This window comes from Leucopleurus acutus (genome assembly GCF_964270905.1).
Source record: "Leucopleurus acutus genome assembly, contig: HAP1_SCAFFOLD_575, whole genome shotgun sequence".
Lineage (NCBI taxonomy): Eukaryota > Metazoa > Chordata > Mammalia > Artiodactyla > Delphinidae > Leucopleurus > Leucopleurus acutus.
In genome coordinates this window covers 41245-62477 of record NW_028138808.1, presented here as the reverse complement: position 1 = coordinate 62477, position 21233 = coordinate 41245, and the positions used below count along the sequence as shown (strand labels likewise).

The 21233-nt window shown below is 39.2% G+C and overlaps 1 pseudogene across 1 annotated transcript in view; it reads left to right on the top strand.

The window, feature by feature from the left end:
* Positions 1-21233, top strand: part of LOC309978977 (ferritin light chain-like) — a 28766-nt pseudogene that overhangs the window by 6278 nt on the left and 1255 nt on the right. The window lies entirely within an intron of this gene.

The following is a 21233-nucleotide window of genomic DNA, read 5'->3' as shown; positions in this document are numbered from 1 at the left end:
TAATCTTTATCCATTAGATAGGGAACAATGCCAATCCCCGTCATAAATACTTTCACAACCTGACGTTGAAAATCCACTGTAGGGCATAGGACCTGCAAATAGGATATGAATCACACACATCCACTCATTCAGACAATCCACAAATATTCATTTTTAAGTCTACTATATGCCAATAATGTACCGGCCTCTCAGATGCTAGACCATGCTAAATGCTGAAACAGACATACTCAGTTCGGGCCCTCCTGGAACTTATTACCTACAGAAGTGCCTTCATTGTAAATGGTCAGGTCTCAGCCAATGCTATTATCATCAGCAGGTGACCAAATGATACAGCTTGCTTTCTAAACAAGCTCCACACTGTTTGCTTTCAACATATTTGCTTTCCTTCAAGGCACATAATCCAGTGGTCAGTTTCTCCCAGTTAGTGAGGTTTGGGGAAAAGGTACCCAGTGAACAATTCCTTGTGGCCTCACTCTTTCCTCACACTCTCCTCTGTGCTTTTGAGCTAAAGAGACCTGGATTAAAGTCATTTGTTCTAACCTTATTATTTTAAAATACGGCTGCTCCTGCTTTGAGGATTTCCACTGGACCAACAGAGCAGCAAAGCAGCACTGAATCAGAAGCAGGTAAATTTCAAAATGACAGCTCTAAACATATCCACTCTCCTTTTGTTCTCCTCCTATCCCTTTGCTCTGAACACCTCTGCCCTGAGGCTTTGCCTTTACCCTTCTCTGATTACTGCTCCAAAAGGGTTTCCAAGAACAGGGAGTATTTATGGCTTCATTTGCTCCCAAGTCCTTGGTGGAAAAGGATGCTTGCTTCCTGATTCTTACTAATTCCACACTCACATCATCAACACAAAAACCATCATTAAAAAGAAATTTCCTCAGCTTCATATTTCTTCTGGGCCAACACTGAAAGAATATTTTCAAAGAAACAATATCCTCTCTCCTTTGCTCTTCTGAGTTTCACGTTCTTACCTCCAGTCTCATTTTCAACCCTTATTATGGGATGCATCACAAAAACAGAAGAAAGTTCTTTGTGCTTTCCTGTACCAGCTAATTATTCTAATTTGTTCTGTCTCTACCGAACAGAATGCGAAATCAACACAAAGCCTGATTGTGCGACCTCTTCCAAGGGAATGGTCTGAGAGTTGTCTATTTACTAATGAAGCTCAGTGTGTATTAAGGGTTGACTGAAGCAATCATCAGGAATTTTCATCCCTTAAATTAGTCTTTTCTACCAGATGCACATCTTTCATTTCGGATAATATAACTTTTAAGTTCAGGATACAACTGGACAAAAGAAAAGAAAAAAAGGTAACCAACACAACATTTGCAGTAATAACACAGTAACAGCTATCATCCTTCCCTGAGGAATTCAGCCTACTTTATGGACACAATTTAGTACAAACTCATAAGAAAGCTAACAAAGCCCCAAACCACTTCACAAGAGCGTAGAGAGGTAAAGGTCAGAAATTATTACTGCCAGACCCAGCAGACAATGGCACCTACCGGAAAGAGCACAGGACAGGAAAACCTGGAAGCCTGTGTTCCAGTTTCGGTTATTCCTTTAAGCACTAGTACGATCTGAGTGAACTCAGCCTGCCCTGCTTTTTCCGTTTATAAAAACCTACATCATCCTCTCAGTAGAATGAAATGCCACATCTGAAAAGTTGCAGATCTCTTTAGGAAAGAAAAAAGCTCATGCTTTCCAACCAAAATGGAATAATTCAGTCAATGGAGACTTGATAAAAATTTGCCATAAAGCAATTGTTTACTTGAAATCTATCTTTTGTGGTATATTTATTGGGGTAAGGAGTGTAAGCAAATCATAATTAGAGTTACCGATTATTCCAGAAATCAAGGTCATTGAGTTCAGATTCCAACTTTGACCCTGACCCAGGCTTACAGAGATGTAAGATGTCCCAATACCTCATACCCACCATACATGGGAGAAACAAGGTATGCAGACAGATCCTCTTATAAATATCCCATATGTAGTGGTTTTAATACAGGGTCTCAGATTCACTGCCATTCTTCGCATCCAGATGTGGGTGTTTTCCCTTGAATTTAGGCAGGCTTTCCATGGCTTCAAACAATAGAGCAGGGGTCAGTAAATTATGGCTGGTGGGCCAAGTCTAGGCCTCTACCAGCTTTTATAAATGAAGCTTTATTGGAACACAGCCATGTTCCTTAGTATATGTATTGTTTATGTCTGTTTTCACATCACAGCAGCAGAGCTAAGTAGTTGCAAAAGAGACTGTATGGCTTGTAAAGCCTAAAATATTGACTGTCTGACACTTTATGGAAAAAGGTCTCCAACGCCTGCAATAGTATATAATGAAAGTGATGCTATGTAACATCTAAGACTAGGTCATAAAAGGTCATGCAGCTTTTGCATGATTCTCGTGGAATGCTTCAACCCTGGACACTCATTCTCTTGGGATACTCTATCTTGAATCCTAACTACCACGTTATGAGAAGTCCAAGCCACCTGGGCAGCCATCTATAGGCACTCCAGTCAACAGTTCTTGTTGGGCCCAGTCTTCAAGGGCCAGACATGTGAATTAAAATTATCTAGATGATTCCAGCTCCAGCCATCCGAATCCTCATGAGCTGAGGTTCCAGACATCAGTCATGGAGTAGAGACAAGCCATCTCCTCTGTGTACTGTTTGAATTGCTGACCCACAAAATCTGGGCACATATTAAAACTTTTGTTTATTTCACCACTAAGTTTGGACTTCTTTATTATGTAGCAATAGATAACTATAGCACTGTGTCTGTACACAGGATATCTACAGAGCACAGATTTTTAGATGTGAATGTTGACTGCTCAATTTCTAAGAAGAACGTATACACACACATAGGTACAAAATGTTTATGCATATGTAAATATTAGACCTATATAAACTAATCTATATTATCCATAAAATGAGGGGGCCTTGATAATGGCTAACATTATTTTTCAGTATTTATTGTGTTCCAAGAACTGATAAATTCTTGCATTGTATGAATTTTCTCTTTCACCCTCATAGCAACTCCCTGAGAGAAGTAATGGTATCTCTATTTTATAGATGAGAAAACTGAGGCAAAAACAGATAACATGCTCAAGAGTACTCAACAAGTAAATTTTAGAGTCAAGATTTGAACCCAGGTTCTCAAGTTTTAGATCCCTTACTCATACTCACCAAGCTATATACTGAGGAAGGGGATGAAAGCTGACACCATTACCTCATGCTCAAGAAGTTAGACAGAAACTTAGCAGGTATGGTTGAAAGAAGACAGAACTTGGAGTCGTAAGTCCAGAGCCTGAGTTATGAGATGAATTCTCCTCTCATCTAGATATAGGTTTGTTTTTAGAAAATGAAGAAGGTCACTGCATACTTTGATTGTTAATTTCTGTACTCAATGATTACCAAAGAATGGAATTTTACCAGGGAGCTATTTTGCAATGACATAAATTATTGATTCAAACTCAAACTTTTATTATAAATTATTGATTCAAAATCAAATCTTTATTAAGTCTCCCTTGCATCAGAAGTTTTTCCCACTCTTCATTTCTTTGAAACGCTTTCCTGTCTACTCTTGGCCAAAGCTTGAAGCCTAATTTAACACTTGGAAATAAAATAATGAAATAGTCATAACACAGCAATTCCAATGCCTACTGAAATGGAAGCTCTAAATAATTTTTCAGATAATTTAGGAGATTAAAAATATTTACATCATAGATGCAAAGACAGAAGTTACTTGTGTAATAAATGGTGAGACAAAAAGTTTCTGGTCAAGTAGATTTGTTTATATATGATCACTAATCTGAGTTCTACCCCTGTGCTAAAACCCAGTGACAGGTTGCATACAGCTTCTAAAGGGATAGTTCAGTGCATTGGGTCAACTTCATGCCATAAAATGTGGTATTAATAGTAGTACTAGAAGACAGAGTGACTGTCTTCTTTGGGACATAGATGAAGACCCCAAGATAGACAATATCAAGGACAAATTATGTAGAATAAGATATTATCTCAGTCCTTGGAACATGTCATCCAGGATAGAACAAGAAGGAGATTTATTATCAAGTACATGAAGCCAGAGACAGTAAGCAATGAGTGGTAGTTGGTTAAAATAGACAGGTTTTAGAAGTAGAGGCACGGATGTAGAAAACAAACTTAGGGTTACCAGGGGATTGTGGCGGGGAGGCTAAATTGGGAGATTGGGACTGAAATATACACACTACTATACATAAAATAGATAACTAGTAAGAACCTGCTCTTCTTATTAGCCCAGGGAACTCCATTCAGTACTCTGTAATGGGCTATTTGGAAAAGACTCCAAAAAAAAAATAAAAGTGGGGCTTCCCTGGTGGCACAGTGGTTGAGAGTCCGCCTGCTGATGCAGGGGACACGGGTTCGTGCCCCGGTCCGCGAAGATCCCACATGCCGCGGAGCGGCTGGGCCCGTGAGCCATGGCTGCTGAGCCTGCGCGTCTGGAGCCTGTGCTCCACAACGGGAAAGGCCACAACAGTGAGAGGCCCGCGTACTGAAAAAAGAAAAAAAAAAAAAAAGTGGATATATGTACATGTATAACTGATTAACTTTGCTGTACACCTGACACTAACACAACACTGTAAATCAACTATACTCCAATAAAAATTAAAAAAAAAAAAAAGGTTTTAAGAACCATAGTCACGGAGCAGTGTGGATTGGAAAGACCTGGCAAGAAAAATTTCTGCATCCTCAGACAATGCTCCCCAAGCTAGCTATTGCAAGGGTGAGCATTTAAGAGATCTTTGACCTAAGGAGGACATGAGATTAACAATCTATCCCAATGTGCATGAATTATTCTCCTCGGTGCTATCAGAAATCAGATGGCATCCTAGAGCAGGGGTCAGCAGATCTTCTTTGTAAAGGGTCAGATAGTAAATATTTTGGATTTTCTGTACCATACGTCTCCATTGCAACTGCCCATCTGCTGCTGTAGCACAGAAACAGCCATGCACAATACGTTAATGAATGAGTGCAGCTGGGTTCAAGCAAAACGTTATGTACAAAACCAGGAGTCAAGCGAGATCTGATCAGTGGGCCAGAGTGTGCGGACGCCAGTTCTGGGTCAGTGTTCACAGCTGAATGAGTCATGAGGCCTTAAGTTCCAGTTCTCATTGTACTACTTTCTACCTGGGTGAACTTGGGTTCATCCTTTTATTTATATGGGCCACTGTATTAGTCAAGGTTCTCCAGAAAAACAGAACCAACAGCATGTGTATACAATGTGCCCATATATACTGACAGATATAGATCTAGATATCGATATTGATACCTAGATCTATATCCATATCTATATAAAGATAGAGAAAGAGAGAGAGATTTTAAACAATTGGTTCACACAATAATAGAGGCTTGGTAAATTCAAAATCTGCAGGTTAGGCTGTCTAGAGACTCGGAAGAGTTGCAGTTCAATTTCTGTAAGTCTTCTGGCAGAATTCCTTTTTGCGACAGGGAGGTCAGTCTTTGTTTTATTAAGAGCTTCACCTGATTGGATGAGGCCCATGCATATTATGGAGGATAATCTGCTTTACTCAAAGTCCACCACAAATTTAATTATGAATTTCATCCAAAAACACCCTGGTGGCATAGTGGTTAAGAATCCGCCTGCCAATGCAGGGGACACGGGTTTGAGCCCTGGTCTGGGAAGATCTCACATGCCATAGAGCAACTAAGCCCATGCACCACAGCTACTGAGCCCGTGCACCTAGCGCCCATGCTCTGCAACAAGAGAAGCCACCACAATGAGAAGCCCGCACACCACAACAAAGAGTAGCCCTCGCTTGCTGCAAATAGAGAAAGCCCATGTGCAGCAACAAAGACCCAATGCAGCCAAAAATATAAATAAATAAAACATAAAAATTTTTAAAAACACAAAAACACCATCACAGAAATATCCAGAATAATATTTGACCAAATAACTGGGCATGGTGGCCCAGACAAATTGACATGGAAAATTCACCACCTAAGCCATAGTTTTGTCACCTTTTACTGAGAAATATGACTTATCTGAGCTATTTTGATACCTAGAAGATACCTTCTAGAGGTAATACCCTCAGTATTTTACATGGTAGGCAGTAGAGGGAATGAGCCCATTTGCCCAGTCATATGACACCTAAAGGATAAAATTCTGTCTTCTCTCTCCAACCCACAAGGATGAATGCCAAAAATACATCACTTATATCTGCTTTAGCTAACATAGGATAGGTCTGGAACAGACCTATGCTCCCAGTAAGTCTCATGAAATGCTGTTTCATTAAGGAGAGACTTTACTTGCTAAGATTAGAAGCAAAAGAGGGTGGTGGATGAAAAACTGCCCAAGGATATAAGCTCATGCAAGGAAGCAGGAGAGAGAATGGGGATCCGAAGATGTGCGCTCTGAGCCAACACTAATTCCACAGCATCAGGTTATAATTCAGGGAGCCCAACCGCTGGGGTTTTTTTCCCCTTCTTCTTTTCCCCCAAAGAGGGACAAGCATACTGACAAAGGAAGAGCATCAGTCACCACAGATAAATTGCTTTTTAGAGCTGATCTCGCAAATGATTTGGCTCAGTGTAGACTATGATTTGGCTCCCAAAACCATAAGCTAGAGCATTTCATTCCAGGTCCCTCCTCAAATATCCATGATAGGTAAAACTCTGGCATCAAGTAGGTCTTGAAATCTCCCCAGGTGATTATAATATGCAACCAGGGCTGAGAATCTGGAGAGGTAGAGCAAATTTAAATTGAACTTTAGTTAAACAGTAAAACAAGCTCTGACTCTACTGGCTGGAGCTAGACAAGGGATATGGATTTAGTGGGATGAGAAGATAAAGGACACCAGGGAGTAAATCAAATGCTTTACACCTGTGCTTAGCTAATTGTTACTCAGATAATTCAGACAATCTTACAGCACCTGAACCCTGAAATTCCTTAGTTCTGTTTAAAAAAAAGTAACTCTTCAAGTAACTGAACTCTGAGAATCATGCCAATCATAAAGAAAAAGAAGAAATCTTATTTTTTGAATTAGTTGATTTCATATATACTGTTTCACTTTCATGATATTACCTAGTTATCTTTCTTTCCATTTTATGTTTGAGGAAAGTAAGGCTTTAAAGTCTCAGTAATTTGCTCAAGGTCACTTGTTAAGGGTGTGGTAGGCAGCATATTGGCTCCTAAAAATGCCCTCACCCTAATCCCTAGAACCTAATAATATGTTACCTTACATGGTAAAGAGGACTTTGCAGATATGACTGAAGTTATAGGCCTTGAGATAGAAAGATTATCCTGGATTACCTCATGGAACAAATCTAATTGCATGAGTCCTTAAAAGCAGAAAACCATTCCCAACTGTAGAAAGAGAAAGAGAGAGATGTCCTAATAGAAGCAGAATCAGAGAGATGCAACATTTTGGGGTTTGTAGGTGGAGAAAGGGGACTCTGAGTCAAGGACTACAAGTGACCGCTGGAAGCGGATAAAGTCCAGGGAACAGAAACACCCCTAAGAGCCTCCAGAAAAGAATGTAGCTCTGCCAACACTTTTTTTTCTTTTTTAACCATCTTTATTGGAGTATAATTGCTTTACAATGGCGTGTTAGTTTCTGCTTCATAACAAAGTGAATCAGCTATACATATACATATATCCCCATATCTCCTCCCTCTTGCATCTGCCTACCACCCTCCCTTCCCTATCCCACACATCTAGGTGGACACAAAGCACAGAGCTGGTCTCTCTGTGCTTTGTGGCTGCTTCCCACTAGCTAGCTATTTTACATTTGGTAGTGTATATATGTCCATGCCACTCTCTCACTTCATCCCAGATTACCCTTCCCCGTCCCTGTGTCCTCAAGTCCACTCTCTATGGCTGCGTCTTTATTCCTGCCCTGCCCCTAGGTTCTTCATAACCATTTTTTCTTGTTTTTTTAGATTCCATATATATGTGTTAGCATATGGTATTTGTTTTTGTCTTTCTGACTTACTTCACTCTGTATGACAGTCTCTAGGTCAATCCACCTCACTACAAATAAGTCAATTTCATTTCTTTTTATGGCTGAGTAATATTCCATTGTATATATGTGCCACATCTTTATCCATTCATCTGTTGATCCTGCCAACACTTTTACTTAATTGAGACCAATGTCAGACTTGTAAGGCAATAAATTTATGTTGTTTTGAGTCACTAAATTGGGATAATTTGTATGAAAGCAATAAAAAAAAAAAACAGAGGTCCTACAAGAGCCAGGCTATATATTTATACTTAAGTATTTCTGAAATGAATTTAAGCTTGTGATTGACAGCAGTAGCAGCAGCAGCTTCCAAGGGATCCCACCACACACCTGAGGCAAAAGGAGCCTAATACAAAGCAGTGACAGCAGCAGGTCACTGCCCCACACTTGGGGTAGAGGGGGACTTGATCTACTGTAGCAGCAGCATAGCCTGAATGGGAACCCATCCTCCTGTGGCACTAGTCCCATCAACATTAGTCTAATCTGCTAGCATCTGCTGTGCCAACAGGCCCAACGTATACAAACCCTCCAACTCAGTAGCATTAAGTGAGCCAGGCTCAGTGTTTCCTGAAACTCATATCCAGTTGCACTGGAAATCCAAAATATCACCTACTGTTATGAAAACATAAACAATAACAGAAGACTGGGAACTTCAGAAAGAAAAGGGGAACAATGGAATGGGTGAAAACAAATGGGGTAAATATAAGAGACTATCATTAGCCTCATGAGTTTCTTAAATTCTATATGATGGTCAAAGCAAAAATGATGACACCATCTGATGGGGTTCTCAATGTAGAGAAAGGAAATACTACAGAAAATCATACTTTAAAACTGGGGAATATTAAGAGACCTAAATGGAAGTAAAATTTTGAAACTTCACTTGAAGTAATGAAACGCTGATTCCAGTAGGCTATGATAAGTTACATATGTATACTGTAATGCCAAAAACAACCACTAAGAAAACTATACAAACAGTATACACAAATGATTATAAATGAATTAAATTAAAATGGACTTATTAAAAAATGTTTAAGTAACCCACAAGAAGGCAAAATAAGGGAAACACAGGATTGAGAAACTAAGGTAAAAGACAAAACAAAAAATAACATGGTAGACCAAATCTTTGACATGGCAATAATTACATTAACGGTAAATGATCTAAATAACCAAGTCAAAGACAGAGATTGGAAGAGTAGATTAAAAAATCGCAAGCATGATCCAACTATATACTGTCTATAAGAAGCTTACTTTAAACATCATGATATAGGTAGTTCAAAGTAAAAGGATGAAAATGATATATCATGTGAACATTAATCAGAAAAAGCAGGAATGGCTATATTAATATCAGACAAAGTAGACTTCAGAGCAAAGGAAATTATTAGGGGCAAAGAGGGTCATTACATAAAGATAACAGGAATAATCCACCTAGATGACCTAGTGATACTAAATGTGTGTGCACCAAACAACAGAACTTCAAAATGCATGAGGCAAACACTGAAAAAGGTAAAAGGAGAAAGTTTTAAATCCACAATTATTATTTGAGACTTCAACACAGCAATTTATACAACTACCAGAGAGAAAAATCAGCAAGGATATGGAAGAACTGAAAACATCATCAATCAACAGGATATAACTGACATTTAAAGAACACACTCAGTAAGAGCAGAATACATATTCAAGTGTCCATGGAACATTCACTCATATACCATATACTGGGCGATAAAAAAAATTAGCAGATTTAAAAGAATTAAAATCATAGAGAGTATGTTCTCTAGCCATAATGGAATCAGACTAGAAATCAATAAGAGAAAGACAACAGGAAAACCTTCAATCACATGAAAACTAAACATCACACTTCCAAATATCTCATGGGTAAAAAAGACAGCATCAAGGAAAAAATTTTTAAATGCATAGAATAAAAGAAAATGGAGATATAACAGATCAAAGTTTGTGGAATGAAGTGAAAGCAATGCTGAAAGGGAAGTTTATAGCACTAAATTAGGAAAGAAAATATTTCAAAGCAATAATCTAATTTTCTATATTAAAATAGTAAAAAAGGAAGAGGAAAAAACACTAAACAAGCAGAAAGAAGGAAATAATAAAGATGAAACAGAAATCCATGAAACTGAAAACAGGAAAATAGGGGGGGAAATCAATGAAACAAAAGGCTGGTTCTTTGAAATAAGCAATCTAACCAATAAAGATCTAGCAAGACTGATAAAGATAAACAGAGAGATGGCACAAATCACAGATATCAGAAATGCAACCAGGGATACCATGACATATCCTGCAGGTTAATGAGGGACAAGTTACTATGAACAAGTCTACACTATAAATTCAAAAATGTAGATGAAATGGGCTAATGTTTCTACACCCAAAACTCAGCCAAGATGAAATAGATAATCTCAATTTTCCTGTAACCATTAGAAACACTGGTTTTTCATTTAAAAACTCCCAAAAGAAATGTTCAGGCTTAGATGTTTCACTTTTACCCAAGACTTAAAGAATTAACACCAATTTTACATGATTTGATAAGAAATAGAAGTAGAGGGAACAGTTTCTAATTAATTTTATGAAGCCAGTATTACCTTGATACCAAAACCAGACAGGGATAGTATAGAAAGAAGAAACCTACAGACCAATATTTTTTATGAAATTGGCTGAAAAACCCTCAGCCAAATATTAGCAAATTAAATCCAGAAATATATGAAAAGAATAATATACCATGACCAAGTGGGTTTTATTCCAGTTATGCAAAGTTGGTTAAATATTTGAAAATTAAACAGTGTAATCCACCATATCCAATAGATTAAGGGGGAAAAGTCATGTGATCCTATCCATTAATGCAGAGAAAGCATTTGACAAAATCCAATCCCATTCATGATTTTAAAAAAAGAAGAAAAAAAAACTCCAAGCAAACTAGGAATAGAAAAGGAGCATACTGAAACTCATAAAGATGATCTACAAACAACCTATACCGACCTGATATTTAACTGTGGAAGACTGGATGCTTTCTCTGTAAGATCAGAAACAAGGCACCAATATCTGCTCTCACCACTTTTATTAAATATATCACTGGAGGGTCTAGTAAGAAAATAAAGCAAAAATAAATAAATACATAAATTTAAAAGTTAAATTTTTAAAAAGTTTATTTAAAAGATAAAAGGACTATTCCTACTACGTTGCATAGAAAGGAACATATCCTACTGAATGTTGAATAGTAATATATCCTATTATACTGAATAAGGAAAAGTAAAACTGTCTGTATCTGAAGATGAGATGATAATCTAAATGGAGAAAATACCAAGGAATCCACAAAAAGCTTGAGAAATAATATTAGTTTGTAAATGATTTAGAGTACAAGATCACCACAATTTTATCAAATTATATATTAATAACAAATGTGTAGAAGCTTAAATAAAAATATGTGATGCCATTTACAACTGACCTAAATAAATACCTAAATATAAGCCCAATAAGACATTTATAGGACCTCTATACTGAAAATTACAAAATGCTGATGAAGAAAAATTTTTAAGTCCCAAACAAATAGGGAGACATACCTTGTTCATGGATTAGAAAACACAACATGGTAAAGATGTCAATTCTCCCCAAGTTAAGAGGCTTAACACAATTACTCTTAAAATGCCCTCAAGGTTTCTGTGGATATAGACAAGCTTATTCTAAGATTTATATGGTAAGAAGAGGCTGAAGAATAGCTAAAACAACTTGTAAAGGAAGATGAAAATGGGAGGAATTAATCTACCCAATTTCAAGATTTTGCAGTAATGATGGAGGGTAGATACATAGATCAATGGAATGGAATAGAGAACCCAGAAATAGACTGACATAAATACATATAACTTGTTTTTGACAGCAGTGCAAAAGCTATCAAGGAAGAATAGACTTTTCAAAAAATGGTACTGAAACAGTTGGACATCCCTCGACAAAAACAAACAAAAAATGAACCTTAACCTCCACACCTTACACAAAAATTAAATCAAAGTGGATCATAATCTTAAATGTAAAAGCAGGGCATTTTTAGAAAAAAAATAGGAGAAAATGTTTGGCATCTAGAACAAGGGGAATAATTCTTAGACTTGACACCAAAAGTATGATCAATAAAGGCAAAAACTGATAAATTGGATCTCATGAAAATGAGTTAAAAATGCTTCATAGAAGATCCTTTTAAGTGGATGAAAATTCAAATTACACAGTAGGAAAACATATTTGAAAATCCCATATGAGACAAATGACTTGTATCTATAATATACAAAGAACTCTCCAAACAACTTAAAAAAATCCAACTAGAAAATAGGCAGAAGACAGGAACAGACATTTCATGGAATAGAATATACACACGGCAAAGGAGCACATGAAAAGATGCTCAGCATCATTAGCCATTAGGGAAATACAAATTAAGACCATAATGAGATGTCAGAGAGTAACTAAAATTAAAGTATAGTGACAACATCAAATGCTGGCGAGTACATAGAAAAATTATATCACATCACTGGTGGGAAAATAAAATGGTTTAGCCACTCTGATCAACAGCTTGACAGTCTCTTTTAATCCTAAAAGTAGATTCACCCTACAACGCAGTAATTGTACTCTTGAGCATTTATCCAAAAGAAACAAAAAATTAACTAAGTTCCCACAGAAACTTACACATAAGTGTTCATAGCAGTTTTATTTATAATAGCCAAAAACTGGCAACTACTCAAATGTCTTTCAGTGGATGAATGTTGAAACAAATTGTGATAAAATCTGATGATAGAATACTACCGAGCAACAAAAAGGAACAAATTATTTTTTTAACATCTTTATTGGAGTATAATTGCTTTACAATGGTATGTTAGTTTCAGCTTCACAACAAAATGAATCAGTTATATATACACATATGTTCCCATATCTCTTCCCGCTTGCGTCTCCCTCCCTCCCACCCTCCCTATCCCACCGCTCCAGGCGGTCACAAAGCACCGAGCTGATCTCCCTGTGCTATGTGGCTGCTTCCCACTAGCTATCTACCTTACGTTTGGTAGTGTATATATGTCCATGCCTCTTTCTAGCTTTGTCACCGTTTACCCTTCCCCCTCCCCATAGCCTCAAGTCCATTCTCTAGTAAGTCTGTGTCTTTATTCCTGTTTCACCCCTAGGTTTTTCATGACATTTTTTTTTCTTAAATTCCATATATATGTGTTAGCATACGGTATTTGTCTCTCTCTTTCTGACTTACTTCACTCTGTATGACAGACTCTAGGTCTATCCACCTCATTACAAATAGCTCAATTTCGTTTCTTTTTATGGCTGAGTAATATTCCATTGTATATATGTGCCATATCTTCTTTATCCATTCATCCGATGATGGACACTTAGGTTGTTTCCATCTCTGGGCTATTGTAAATAGAGCTGCAATGAACATTTTGGTACATGACTCTTGTTGAATTATGGTTTTCTCAGGGTATATGCCCCGTAGTGGGATTGCTGGGTCATATGGTAGTTCTATTTGTAGCTTTTTAAGGAACCTCCATACTGTTCTCCACAGTGGCTGTATCAATTTACATTCCCACCAACAGTGTAAGAGGGTTCCCTTTTCTCCACACCCTCTCCAGCATTTATTGTTTGTAGATTTTTTGATGATGGCCATTCTGACTGGTGTAAGATGATATCTCATTGTAGTTGTGATTTGCATTTCTCTAATGATTAGTGATGTTGAGCATTCTTTCATGTGTTTGTTGGCAGTCTGTGTATCTTCTTTGGAGAAATGTCTATTTAGGTCTTCTGCCCATTTTTGGATTGGGTTGTTTGTTTTTTTGTTATTAAGCTGCATGAGCTGCTTATAAATTTTGGAGATTAATCCTTTGTCAGTTGCTTCATTTGCAAATATTTTCTCCCATTCTGAGGGTTGTCTTTTGGTCTTCTTTATGGTTTCCTTTGCTGCGCAAAAGCTTTTAAGTTTCATTAGGTCCCATTTGTTTACTTTTGTTTTTATTTCCATTTCTCTAGGAGGTGGATCAAAAAGGACCTTGCTGTGATTTATGTCATAGACTGTCCTGCCTATGTTTTCCTCTAAGAGTTTGATAGTTTCTGGCCTTACATTTAGGTCTTTAATCCATTTTGAGCTTATTTTTGTGTATGGTGTTAGGGAGTGATCTAATCTCATACTTTGACATGTAGCTGTCCAGTTTACCCAGCACTTATTGAATAGGCTGTCCTTTCTCCACTGTACATTCCTGCCTCCTTTGTCAAAGATAAGGTGACCATATGTGCGTGGGTTTATCTCTGGGCTTTCTATCCTGTTCCATTGATCTATATTTCTGTTTTTGTGCCAGTACCATACTGTCTTGATTACTGTAGCTTTTAGTATAGTCTGAAGTCAGGAAGCCTGATTCCTCCAGCTCCGTTTTTCGTTCTCAAGATTGCTTTGGCTATTCGGGGTCTTTTGTGTTTCCATACAAATTGTGAAATTTTTTGTTCTAGTTCTGTGAAAAATGCCAGTGGTAGTTTGATAGGGAATGCATTGAATCTGTAGATTGCTTTGGGTAGTAGAGTCATTTTCACAATGTTGATTCTTCCAATCCAAGAACATGGTATATCTCTCCATCTATTTGTATCATCTTTAATTCCTTTCATCAGTGTCTTACAATTTTCTGCATACAGGTCTTTTGTCTCCTTAGGTAGGTTTATTCCTAGATATTTTATTCTTTTTGTTGCAATGGTAAATGGGAGTGTTTTCTTGATTTCACTTTCAGATTTTTCATCCTTAGTGTATAGGAATGCCAGAGATTTCTGTGCATTAATTTTGTATCCTGCTACTTTACCAAATTCATTGATTAGCTCTAGTAGTTTTCTGGTAGCATCTTTAGGATTCTCTATGTATAGTATCATGTCATCTGCAAACAGTGACAGCTTTACTTCTTCTTTTCCGATTTGGATTCCTTTTATTTCCTTTTCTCTCTGATTGCTGTGGCTAAAACTTCCAAAACTATGTTGAATAAGAGTGGTGAGAGTGGGCAACCTTGTCTTGTTCCTGATCTTAGTGGAAATGCTTTCAGTTTTTCACCATTGAGGACGATGTTGGCTGTGGGTTTGTCATATATAGCCTTTATTATGTTGAGGAAAGTTCCCTCTATGCCTACTTTCTGCAGGGTTTTTATCATAAATGGGTGTTGAATTTTGTCAAAAGCTTTCTCTACATCTATTGAGATGATCATATGGTTTTTCCCCTTCAATTTGTTAATATGGTGTATCACGTTGATTGATTTGCATATATTGAAGAATCCTTGCATACCTGGAATAAACCCCACTTGATCATGGTGTATGATCCGTTTAATGTGCTGTTGGATTCTGTCTGCTAGTATTTTGTTGAGGATCTTTGCATCTATGTTCATCAGTGATATTGGCCTGTAGTTTTCTTTCTTTGTGACATCCTTGTCTGGTTTTGGTATCAGGGTGATGGTGGCCTCGTAGAATGAGTTGGGGAGTGTTCCTCCCTCTGCTATATTTTGGAAGAGTCTGAGAAGGATAGGTGATAGCTCTTCTCTAAATGTTTGATAGAATTCGCCTGTGAAGCCATCTGGTCCTGGGCTTTTGCTTGTTGGAAGATTTTTAATCACAGTTTCAATTTCAGTGCTTGTGATTGGTCTGTTCATATTTTCTATTTCTTCCTGATTCAGTCTTGGCAGGTTGTGCCTTTCTAAGAATTTGTCCATTTCTTCCTGGTTGTCCATTTTATTGGCATAGAGTTGCTTGTAGTAATCTCTCATGATCTTTTGTATTTCTGCAGTGTCAGTTGTTACTTCTCCTTTTTCATTTCTAATTCTATTGATTTGAGTCTTCTCCCTTTTTTTCTTGGTGAGTCTGGCTAATGGCTTATCAATTTCGTTTATCCTTTCAAAGAACCAGCTTTTAGTTTTATTGATCTTTGCTATCATTTCCTTCATTTCTTTTTCATTTATTTCTGATCTGATTTTTATGATTTCTTTCCTTCTGCTAACTTTGGGGGTTTTTTGTTCTTCTTTCTCTAATTGCTTTAGGTGCAAGGTTAGGTTGTTTATTCGAGATGTTTCCTGTTTCTTAAGGTAGGATTGTATTGCTATAAACTTCCCTCTTAGAACTGCTTTTGCTGCATCCCATAGATTTTGAGTCATCGTGTCTCCATTGTCATTTGTTTCTAGGTATTTTTTGATTTCCTCTTTGATTTCTTCAGTGATCACTTCGTTATTAAGTAGTGTATTGTTTAGCCTCCATGTGTTTGTATTTTTTTACAGATCTTTTCCTGTAATTGATATCGAGTCTCATAGCGTTGTGGTCGGAAAAGATACTTGATACAATTTCAATTTTCTTAAATTTACCAAGGCTTGATTTGTGACCCAAGATATGATCTATCCTGGAGAATGTTCCACGAGCACTTGAGAAAAATGTGTATTCTGTTGTTTTTGGATGGAATGTCCTATAAATATCAATTAAGTCCATCTCGTTTAATGTATCATTTAAAGCTTGTGTTTCCTTATTTATTTTCATTTTGGATGATCTGTCCATTGGTGAAAGTGGGGTGTTAAAGTCCCCTACTATGAATGTGTTAGTGTTGATTTCCCCTTTTATGGCTGTCAGTATTTGCCTTATGTATTGAGGTGCTCCTATGTTGGGTGCATAAATATTTACAATTGTTATATCTTCTTCTTGGATCGATCCCTTGATCATTATGTAGTGTCCTTCTTTGTCTCTTCTAATAGTCTTTGTTTTAAAGTCTATTTTGTCTGATATGAGAATTGCTACTCCAGCTTTCTTTTGGTTTCCATTTGCATGAAATACCTTTTTCCATCCCCTTACTTTCAGTCTGTATGTGTCTCTACGTCTGAAGTGGGTCTCTTGTAGACAGCAAATATATGCGTCTTGTTTTTGTATCCATTCAGCCAATCTGTGTCTTTTGGTGGGAGCATTTAGTCCATTTACATTTAAGGTAATTATCGATATGTGTGTTCCCATTCCCATTTTCTTAATTGTTTTGGGTTCGTTATTGTAGGTCTTTTCCTTCTTTTGTGTTTCTTGCCTAGAGAAGTTCCTTTAGCAGTTGTTGTAGAGCTGGTTTGGTGGTGCTGAACTCTCTCAGCTTTTGCTTGTCTGTAAAGGTTTTAATTTCTCCATCAAATCTGAATGAGATCCTTGCTGGGTAGAGTAATCTTGGTTGCAGGTTTTTCTCCTTCAACACTTTCAATATGTCCTGCCACTCCCTTCTGGCTTGCAGAGTTTCTGCTGAAACATCAGCTGTTAACCTTATGGGGATTCCCTTGTGTGTTATTTGTTGTTTTTCCCTTGCTGCTTTTAATATGTTTTCTTTGTATTTAATTTTTGACAGTTTGATTAATATGTGTCTTGGCATATTTCTCCTTGGATTTATCCTGTATGGGACTCTCTGTGCTTCCTGGACTTGATTAACTATTTCCTTTCCCTTATTAGGGAAGTTTTCAACTATAATCTCTTCAAATATTTTCTCAGTCCCTTTCTTTTTCTCTTCTTCTTCTGGAACCCCTATAATTCGAATGTTGGTGCGTTTAATGTTGTCCCAGAGGTCTCTGAGACTGTCCTCAGTTCTTTTCATTCTTTTTTCTTTATTCTGCTCTGCAGTAGTTATTTCCACTATTTTATCTTCCAGGTCACTTATCCGTTCTTCTGCCTCAGTTATTCTGCTATTGATCCCATCTAGAGTATTTTTCATTTCATTTATTGTGTTCATCATTGTTTGTTTCATCTTTAGTTCTTCTAGGTCCTTGTTAACTGATTCTTGCATTTTGTCTATTCTATTTCCAAGATTTTGGATCATCTTTACTATCATTATTCTGAATTCTTTTTCAGGTAGACTGCCTATTTCCTCTTCATTTGTTAGGTCTCATGGGTTTTTATCTTGCTCCTTCATCTGCTGTGTGTTTTTCTGTCTTTTCATTTTGCTTATCTTACTGTGTTTGGGGTCTCCTTTTTGCAGGCTGAAGGTTCGTAGTTCCTGTTATTTTTTGTGTCTGTCCCCAGTGGCTAAGGTTGGTTCAGTGGGTTGTGTAGGCTTCCTGGTGGAGGGGACTAGTGCCTGTGTTCTGGTGGATGAGGCTGGATCTTGTCTTTCTGGTGGGCAGGTCCACGTCTGGTGGTGTGTTTTGGGGTGTCTGTAGACTTATTATGATTTTGGGCAGCCTCTCTGCTAATGGGTGGGGTTGTGTTCCTGTCTTGCTAGTTGTTTGGCATAGGATGTCCAGCACTGTAGCTTGCTGGTCGTTGAGTGAAGCTGGGTGCTGGCGTTGAGATGGAGATCTCTGGGAGATTTTCGCTGTTTGACATTATGTGCAGCTGGGAGGCCTCTTGTGGACCAGTGTCCTGAAGTTGGCTCTCCCACCTCAGAGGCACAGCACTGATTCCTGGCTGCAGCACCAAGAGCCTTTCATCCACAGGGCTCCTTAATTTGGGATGATTCGTTGTCTATTCATGTATTCCACAGATGCAGGGTACATCAAGTTGATTGTGGAGCTTTAATCCGCTGCTTCTGAGGCTGCTGGGAGAGATTTCCCTTTCTCTTCTTTGTTCTCACAGCTCCCAGGGGCTCAGCTTTGGATTTGGCCCCGCCTGTGCGTGTAGGTCGCCGGAGGGCGTCTGTTCTTTGCTCAGACAGGACGGGGTTAAAGGAGCCGCTGATTCGGGGGCTCTGGCTCACTCAGGCCGGGGTGGGGGTGGGGGGGTAGGGAGGGTCACGGAGTGTGGTGTGGGCCTGCGGCGGCAGAGGCCGGCGTGACGTTGCTAGCCTGAGGCGCGCCGTGCGTTCTCCCGGGGGAGTTGTCCCTGGATCCCGGGACCCTGGCAGTGGCGGGCTGCACAGGCTCCCCAGAAGGGGGTGTGGACAGTGACCTGTGTTCGCACACAGGCCTCCTGGTGGCGGCAGCAGCGGCCCTAGCGTCTCATGTCCGTCTCTGTGCTCCTCACTTTTAGCCGCGGCTCGCGCCCGTCCTTGGAGCTCTCCCAAGCAGCGTTCTTAATCCCCTCTCCTCGCGAACCAGGAAACAAGGAGAGAAGAAAAAGTCTCTTGCCTATTCGGCAGGTCCAGACCCCTCCTCGGACTCCCTCCCGGCTAGCCGCGGCGCACCAACGCCCTGCAGGCTGTGCTCACGCAGCCAACCCCAGTCCTCTCCCGGCGCTCCGACAGAAGCCGGAGCCTCAGCTCCCAGCCCCGCCCGCCCCGGCGGGTGAGCAGACAAGCCTCTCGGCTGGTGAGTGCCGTTCGGCCCGATCCTCTGCGCTGGAATCTCTCCGCTTTGCCCTCCGCACCCTTGTTGCTGTGCTCTCCTCCGTGGCTCCCAAGCTCCCCCACTCCGCCACCCGAAGTCTCCGCCCGCGAAGGGGCTCCTAGTGTGTGGACACTTTTGCTCCTTCACAGCTCTCTCCCGCTGGTGCAGGGCCCGTCCCTATCCTTTTGTCTCTGTTTAGTTTTTTCTTTTGCCCTAACCAGGTACGTGGGGGGTTCCTTGCCTTTTGGGAGGTCTGAGGTCTTCTGCCAGCGTTCAGTAGGTGCTCCGTAGGAGTTGTTCCACGCATAGATGTATTTCTGGTGTATCTGTGGGGAGGAAGGTGATCTCCGCGTCTTACTCTTCTGCCATCTTCCCGGAAGTTTCTGGAACAAATTATTAATATATGCAAAAATTGAAATGAACTTCAAGGGAATGATGCCGAGGGAAAAATTTTGAAAAGCCGATCTCCGAAGATTAAGTAATTCATGATTATGTTTACATATTTTTCTTAAAATAACAAAACCGTGGAGATGGAGAACAGTTTAGAAGTTGCCAAGGGTTAGAGATGGGGGTAGAAGGTACAGCGGGGGAACTCTGTGAGGTTTTTGTGGTTCCAGTACAAATAATACAGCAATCTTGGTTTTAATCCCTAAAGATTTCTAAAAGCAATTCCTAATAAGAGGTGTCCAGATATTTAGTAATGGCAGATTAGAGGTATAGCTCCCCAACATAACAACTTCAAAAGAGAACATACTAATTCAATGCATATGTTAATTTCAAAAAAAGGCCAGTCACAATACTTAAATGGTATATATCTTAACTATATTATTCTAAGTATCCAGCTATACCAGATGGACTAGCAAGATTTTCTGTACATTCAACCTTATTTAAGACAGTAAATCTTATAAGACAGTTAGAAAAAGAAAAAAAAAAAAACAAACCTCAACTACAGTTGGATATTCTCATAGGAAGATGAGGTGCAAATATGCAGCAGCGGTTCAAAAGCTTAAGCAGTGGCACCTAAATTTGGTTGTGCATTAGAATCATCTGAAGCACTTTTTAAAAACCCTCACACTAACGGTTGGTCATCGTAGACCAATAAAATCATTTTAAATCTCCTCAGACGATGCCAATGTCTAGCCAGAACTGAGAACCAGCGGACTAAGCAGAAGGGGATGTTTCTACAAAGATCTCTTAACAATAAGTCCTTTCACCCAATCAGATTTACCTCCCCGCAAAGGGCTAAAGAACGCTAGTGTTGTCCATACTTGCTTAGCTTTAATTAGCACTTGTGACTTGCCCAAAACCTAGATCATGTTTCCCCTAAATTTCATGTTATTCCCTACGTTTTTCAAACCCAGGGCTAAGGGGTTTGCCAGGATGAGATTTTAAGTGCTCACACAGGGGAAGTCCCTGGCAAACCAGGACAGCGGTCCCTCTACATTGAAATGTAAAGCATCCTAAATAACCCTGCCACTGCTCCCAGATCCTAGTCTGTGCCAACCAGTGGAGAAAAGGCATTCTCCATTACTACCACGGCAAATGCTGCTGTACTTGCCTTGGCTGGTCCCTATCTTTTCCAGGCACCAATCCCCTTCACCTGCTGGTGGACGCTTTGGCCAGCTGACAATGCAGATATTTTCAAACTTTAAGGTGAATAAAAATCATCTGGAGGGCCTGTTATAACAGAGATCACTGAGCCCCACCAGAGCTGCTGATTCCATAGGGCTGGGACAGGGCCCTAAAACTTGAATATCTGACACATTATCAGGGGACGCTGGTAAAACTGGTCAGGTTGTTACCGAATGCAGGTTCGTCTGTCTGAAGCACAGTGAGGCCAAACAAACCTAAAGGCTGGAGTCTGGAGCAGAGAAAGGTTTATTGCAGGATCGAGCAAGGAGAGGGGTGGCCCGAGTTCCAAAACACCCTGAAATCTCCAAAGG